The following is a 6697-nucleotide window of genomic DNA, read 5'->3' on the forward strand; positions in this document are numbered from 1 at the left end:
ATACCAGCAATGCCCCAATTTCGAGAACCTTCACAGTAAGCCACATCACTCCACGGACATTCAAGAAAGTCCATCGCTGGTGGGCAGCCCCTACAGAGCCAATTCATGAATCCATCCAGCATGCAGCAAAATGACCTCCAAAGCTGGTCGTTATCTCATTAATTTAGTTTTATATAGCGAGCCGCGTAGAGGGTTGCATAGATTCATAATGACCTTGCCACCGACCATGAGAAACAACAACAACAAATTGCTTCCCTTACAGTCGAATGGGACCAGCTCTGCCAGGACAATCAACAACTCAAAAAACAGGTTGATCAGATCACTTCATGGTTTTAGATGCCATGGTCGACCATCTCTAATGTAGTCATTGAGGCTCTGAAATACTTCTCCGCTTCCACCCTGGTTGAAAGCTACGACCACATCCAAGCTACATGCAACGGGTTGATCTCCTCTAGTAGAGAACTTCAACACTGCGAGGAAGGCGCTTCTAGACCCTTCCACGACATGTGCCAATGAGATTGAGAAGAGTATCACTGTGACAGTCACTCTGAAAGAATCCATCCTCGAGGCTCTGAATGATGGGTACACATTGTTGCAGCAAGTTCATGACTGGCCCAAAATCCTAGCAAAGAAGAATCAACTAGTCTACCTGCTCCAAAAGAGAATTAACGAGCTCCCCGCAGAAACCAGGAACTTTAAGGACAAGGATCAGCAGAAGAAGTTCCAAGCATAATTCACCTTTTTGGAATTTTGCGTCTAACAAATCGAAGATGAATCAACAAAGACGAAATAGAAGCTTCGCGATCTCTGACCCCCAGTCTGAACTCAGGTGAACGTTTGCAAGAATTCAATGAAGACATGGAAGAACAGTGGGATTCCCTACTGATGACTCATTCAGCCCAACCAACCTCTAGCATGATGATAGAGTTCCTAAAGCAAGAAGTGAAAATCACCAAACTCTAGCAAGTAGCATAGACAACTACACTCAATTCCGTTAGGGTATTATTGCAACTATGCCAAAGTTGGGGCCTTCGTTTCGAGAAGAAGACCAAGAAGAAGCGGCAACAACACAACAAGAAGTAGTAGCAGCAGTAGCACCAGGGGAAGCACCTGTAGCAATAATAGCATTAGCACCAACAAAAATGTCAACAACACCAAGGGAGATTAACTTGGGGACAAGTCAATGGATTCTGGTCGGAGCCTATTCGAGCCTTTGTTTTGAGATTTTTTTTAGAAAGAATTCAATGACAAGTGGCAGAGATGATCATTGGGGAGTTGTGGATTTGATAGTTGAGGGAAGATTGGAAACTAAAGGATGACTGGCAGTCACGGAGGAGTAGTGGGAAGAAGCAGGGATAACTGGGCGAGGAAAGAGCATAGGCAGTCAAGAATGAAGGCAATCGAGCAAAAGGAAAGGAGAACTGGCAGTCCAGGTGGATGGCAGGAGACAAAAAGCAGAAGAAAAAGAGAAGGAGGGGTTGTTTCTAATCAGTAGAGTGAGTTTCTAATACTCTAGTCTTCCTTTGTTGCAGAGTAATGTGAAAGACTCCATGATCCTATTTGTACAAGTTTATGTTGGTTGTGTGGTTTCTACTGTTAATGATCAAGCCTTGAGCCTTATGTACTGAAATATGTTATGTTAATGGAGAAGATTGTTCTGGAACCATCTTGTGTCTTTGAAGCATTGTGTTACCCCTTTAAAATTTTATGAATGCATCTGGTTAGATAGTTTCTGGATATAGTATGATTAGATCGTTGCGATCTAGTTAGTTTGTATGTTAAGCTACCATATTTTTCTCTCTGCTGGTTGATATGATTCCCCTGGTACCTAATTCCACCCTCATCTAAATTCATTCGTGGCACGGCTCGGGTGAGACTCCTTACCCTCCCAGGGTAAGGTGAAAATGTTGATGTTTCTCTAGACTACAATGGAGCCTTGTTGGCCCCTTATGCCTGAACCTAGGGGTATCAACATTGTTGTCATTTTCTTGCCAATATTTGGTATATGTTTTGGTGATGCTAGTATATGTACATGTGTATAAGGATGTAAATACCACCATGAGCTATGTCATAAAGCTCCAATAAGCAGTATGGATGTCATGTCATTATGATGTTATGTTTGTTATGTTTTCATGTTGATTTGCTTATCATAAGGTTGATCATTATAAATACTACCACGAGATAAGTTATAAAGCTCCATCAACAGTATGTTTTTCTTGCAACAGTCTTAAAATTATAGGTGTCATTGAACATCGAGGACGTGTTCCCCCAAGGGGGAGGGTTCTATAACAACCCTGGTGAAAATTCCATGTAATAAAAGTTAATAAAGACAAAATAATAACTATGATTGATGGGACACTTATTCCAAGTTGAATGTTGGGAAAGACATCCTAGTGTGGGTGTTCATTTGGTTATTAATGGCTGAGGAAATTGGCAAAGGAAATGGCTAAGGCTTTCGAAAAGAAAAATGGCATTCTTGGCACATTTATTTATGAAAATAATAGGAAATTAGGAGAAAAGGGAGGTGAAAGGTCACAGGTTGAATGTGAGGAGGAAATTGAAGGAAAATAATGGAAAATGAAGAAAATAGAGGCCTCATTCATAAAAAGGATTTTGAGGATCAGTTGGTAACCTTTTTTTCAGTTCAGTTTTGGATCTCTCTCATTATTTTCTCTCTCACACTCTTGGATACTTAAAGTTTTCTTGGAGCACTTTTGGAGAGTGTGGCATACTTGGATTTTTGGAGAAAGAAGGCAAAGGAAGAGCAGGAAAGCATAAGAGGACATCGGGATCAGCATCTACAAGGGATTTTGCTTGCAGGTATTGAGTTAATTGTATGTTTTCCTCACTTGTTTTTGCATGCATGTGGATTGTTGGTCATGATCTATCTCTGGCATGGAGGATTGCCTAGATTAATAGTGGGTTGCCTAGCCTTTGCATTTCCTACATAGCCATGAGCTGTGGGTTTATTTCCTTGTTTTGTTTTGGTTGGATCTCATGTTTCCTTAACTTAGGTTGAGTTATTAGTTCCTAGAATCCCTAGTTGGACAAATGCTCTGGAAGCTCTGTAACAGCTTGGGTTGAGTTACTAGTCCTGGAAGCCTTGGTTGGAAAAATGATCTAGAAGCCCTGTTTGGAAAAACAATTTGGAAGCCCAGCGGTAGCTATGGGTTGAGTTACTAGTCTTGAAACCCTTGGTTGGAACAAATTCTCTGGAAACCCTGTAAGGCTTGGATAGAGACCAATCTGATGATGGTTTTGTGATGTCTGGCTGTGAGTTCGAATCACTATTTAATGGGTTGAGTTGGGTGGCCTCTGGAAGCCCTGGATGGTTTTGGATTGATGTGTTCTACGATATCCCACATTCATGGTTGGAATATGGCATGGGGGTGAATGGATGAAGAGAGATTTGGCTCAATGATTCTATGGTAGGACAGAACGTGGAAGTCCCATCTCGGGTTTGGATTTTGCATCATCAATATGAGGTTATTTCTCCTTGTATTTCTATGAGTATTATACTGGTTTATATGTGGATTATATGGCTATGATTTCATTGGTATTTCTGTTGCTATTATGTATATGTTTTATGACAATAGCTATGTATGGATCTCATCATGATTTTACTTGTAAATGAATGAACAATGTATCTATGACCTAATGGATGAAATGAAAACTAATGTGTTAAGGCATCAATGTCTCTTAGCGATTCTCAACTAAGTATGAGACCCCTATGCTCAGATCTGTTATTTACACCTATCAATTACATTTTCGTGATATGTTTGACGAAATGCATGTCATGGCTAGTAGGGATCCAGACAAGGTATTATTCAAGCGTTTGCATTTGTACTGTCATTTCCCTATTATCTTACTAATCTAAAGGTGTCATTCAATTTTGGGTAGTGACCTGGGCTCTGGGCCTGAAAAAGTGGCTCAAATCCCAGGGACGCTTGCACAACATTGAGAAAAATAGTCACTGAATGTTGAAATGCCTTGTCATGAGAGTGTCTAGAGTCTCTTAGATGCTCATAGGCCTATAGCATGAGAGTGTCCATAGATCAAGTGGTTCAAAATATCAGTGGGACCCAAGGGCTGGTTGGCAGAAAGGTTGGGATGGTTCCTAAGGGTCTTAATGTCGATGTTGTAAGTCTATATGGTGTGTTTCCGCTGGTTCCACTTCCTTAACATGACTTAGGATGTCAAACCATATCATAGTGGCCTCTCATCACATGTTTACCTTAGTTGGCCAGTTACTTGGGTAGATGTGGGAGGAGGGTGTTACAACCAAGGCATGTTAGGAGTGGCTCAAAAGATTATAACTTGTGCAGATTTTCTGAAATGTGATCAAGATATTGAAATCTTCCTGTCAAGAACTCCCAATCAACTTCATCATTAGGATATTCAAAACACAAATGCATAAAAAGAATGTGAAAATGATCCAATGATTCATCAAGTGATTTTCACAATTCTAAAATTTTCTTTCCCAGATGTTTACAATCGAACATGTCAAAAGCATGAGATAGTTATGTGACAAGATGCTCAAAAGAGTGTATGGAGGCATCGGTCAATGTGTTATACCATTGGCTTGCACGTCATTCGAATGTGAGGATGAACAACCTACAAGCAATGTCCTTAGAGTGGATGTTATACTCTGTGCAAAATTCAAGAAAATGAATAGTATGCTCAAGCAAGGTTGTCTCACCCTCGCCATCGAATTTAAGGGTTGACAAGTCATTTATAATGCTCGTAGGCACTTGCAGACTTATGTCTCTAGAAAAACATGTTAGGATTATGATTGTGGAAGAAGTCACTAAATGAGTGTAGAAATTCAAAACAACTTCAAGGGCTCAGCTTGTCATCTGGCCCTCCTTCTAGTGCCAGAAATGTTGATGGTGCAAGACCCACCAACATTCAAGGGATCTCCCTGATTTGAAGTCCCAACTAGACCTCACACCATTTGGAGTAAGATTCCTAGTAGTCAATGGTTATGTTATGCCTTGATCACGGAAACACACAAGGGGAAGTATGATAACTTTGGGTAAGAGAAAGTGTGTGACCTTGCGGAGAGTCAAGTTCTATGCATGAAGCTTGCAATACATGAAGGGAAAAGGAAGTGTGTCCCTTGGAAGCCTGTAATAGTATGAATCTTGAAAGGAACACAAGAGTGAAATGACATCACAAGCGAAGATTCAGAATAGTACGCAAGTTAAAGTGATGAATTAATCCAATAACACGCATTCAACCAGATTCGTACAAATGCAAACAAAATAGTTCATAAGAATATGTATAAGTTAAATAACATAGAATTCCAATACAACAAGAATAGTCCTACTATATTAAAAACATATGCATGAAAGAGTGTTGGTTCTGATTTTATTATTATAAGTGAAGGTTCATCCATACATACACCATTGACGACCAATAGCCCCAATAGTGGAACATTACAGTCGGGAACACCTGCTCCTCCAAAGAGTTATACTCACTCTATGATATGGAGAAGCTAAGGCTCCTCACAATACTCCCAAGCTCTTTCTAAGCCTAAGCCTAGCCAAAAGCTTGGCTCCCATAATCTTGTTACATGAGTTATGAGGTTCTATTTATAACAAGAGGGGGTGACTCTTCAACTCCCATTTGTGACCTTTGGAATACACTCATGACTCTTCAAATTCTTCACAAATTAACACATTACATTACACAATGACCTTTCATATTCCAATATTGGCACTTGGAATTTAAATTATAACATAATTACAAATAATATTACATTTACACTCATACCCAAATAGGATAAAATATGGTAGAGACAACTTGACAACCTAACAAGACAAAACACTATGATGCTTGAGTTTGGGGACACTCTAGCTCGACAACTTACACTTGATGCTTCTTGGTCACGTATTGATGCGAAGGTTGGTACTGTGCGATGACATCCCAAAATTGCATGATGGTGTCAGGCTAGAAGCAAACTCTAGCCTCTATAGCATTTGGGGATGATGATTTGGAACCAGTCTTAACTTCTTTCTTGAGCAAGAGTAACATGATTCTGACTTGGACGAGACCATTGATGTAGTGATGCATGTTTTGTCTGTTCAGCTGTAAATCCTCCTTGGTGATAACCTATCTTAACTGCTCCAAGTACTCTTCAGTATTTTTTCTAAATTGGTCTTTGTGTTTAGCTTCAGTGAATGAGCTCACTAATGGGATGTTGTGGGTTCTCACCATGAAATCAAAACTGTTGTACAACTGTACATATGAAGCTTGAATGTTTCCATTGAACAAGGCGCGTTGCTTGTTGTTCTGCATCAACATTCAAAATATTGCCTTCCCGAGTTCTACCTATGGATTCATCTTCTTTACCAAAGTAAATGGTGCCCTATTGTGTCACATTATCCATTCTTGCATGACGGTGATGGCATTTTTCACATTCCTCGGAGTCTTGACAAATTCCTTGCTCTGTTTCTGCGATCTATGCAAGCCAACAAATGCCTTATGTATGGTCATGAGCTCCTCATAGAGGTCCCGCATGGTCTCTTCAAGTTTTGATACCTCACCAAGTATTGTTGCTCTCATTTTCCCTAAGTAGACTTGTGCAGGAGTTGCATTCTATGCTGCTCCGTGGAGTTGTTCTATCTCTTGTCGGGCAACCTGTTGTGCCAATTACTTATTCTCGACCATTAAATACTGAGTGTTTTATCTCTTC

Source organism: Pinus tabuliformis, chromosome Q, assembly GCF_031772625.1.
Source record: "Pinus tabuliformis cultivar Carrire ecotype Pingquan chromosome Q, CPIR1, whole genome shotgun sequence".
NCBI lineage: Eukaryota > Viridiplantae > Streptophyta > Pinopsida > Pinales > Pinaceae > Pinus > Pinus tabuliformis.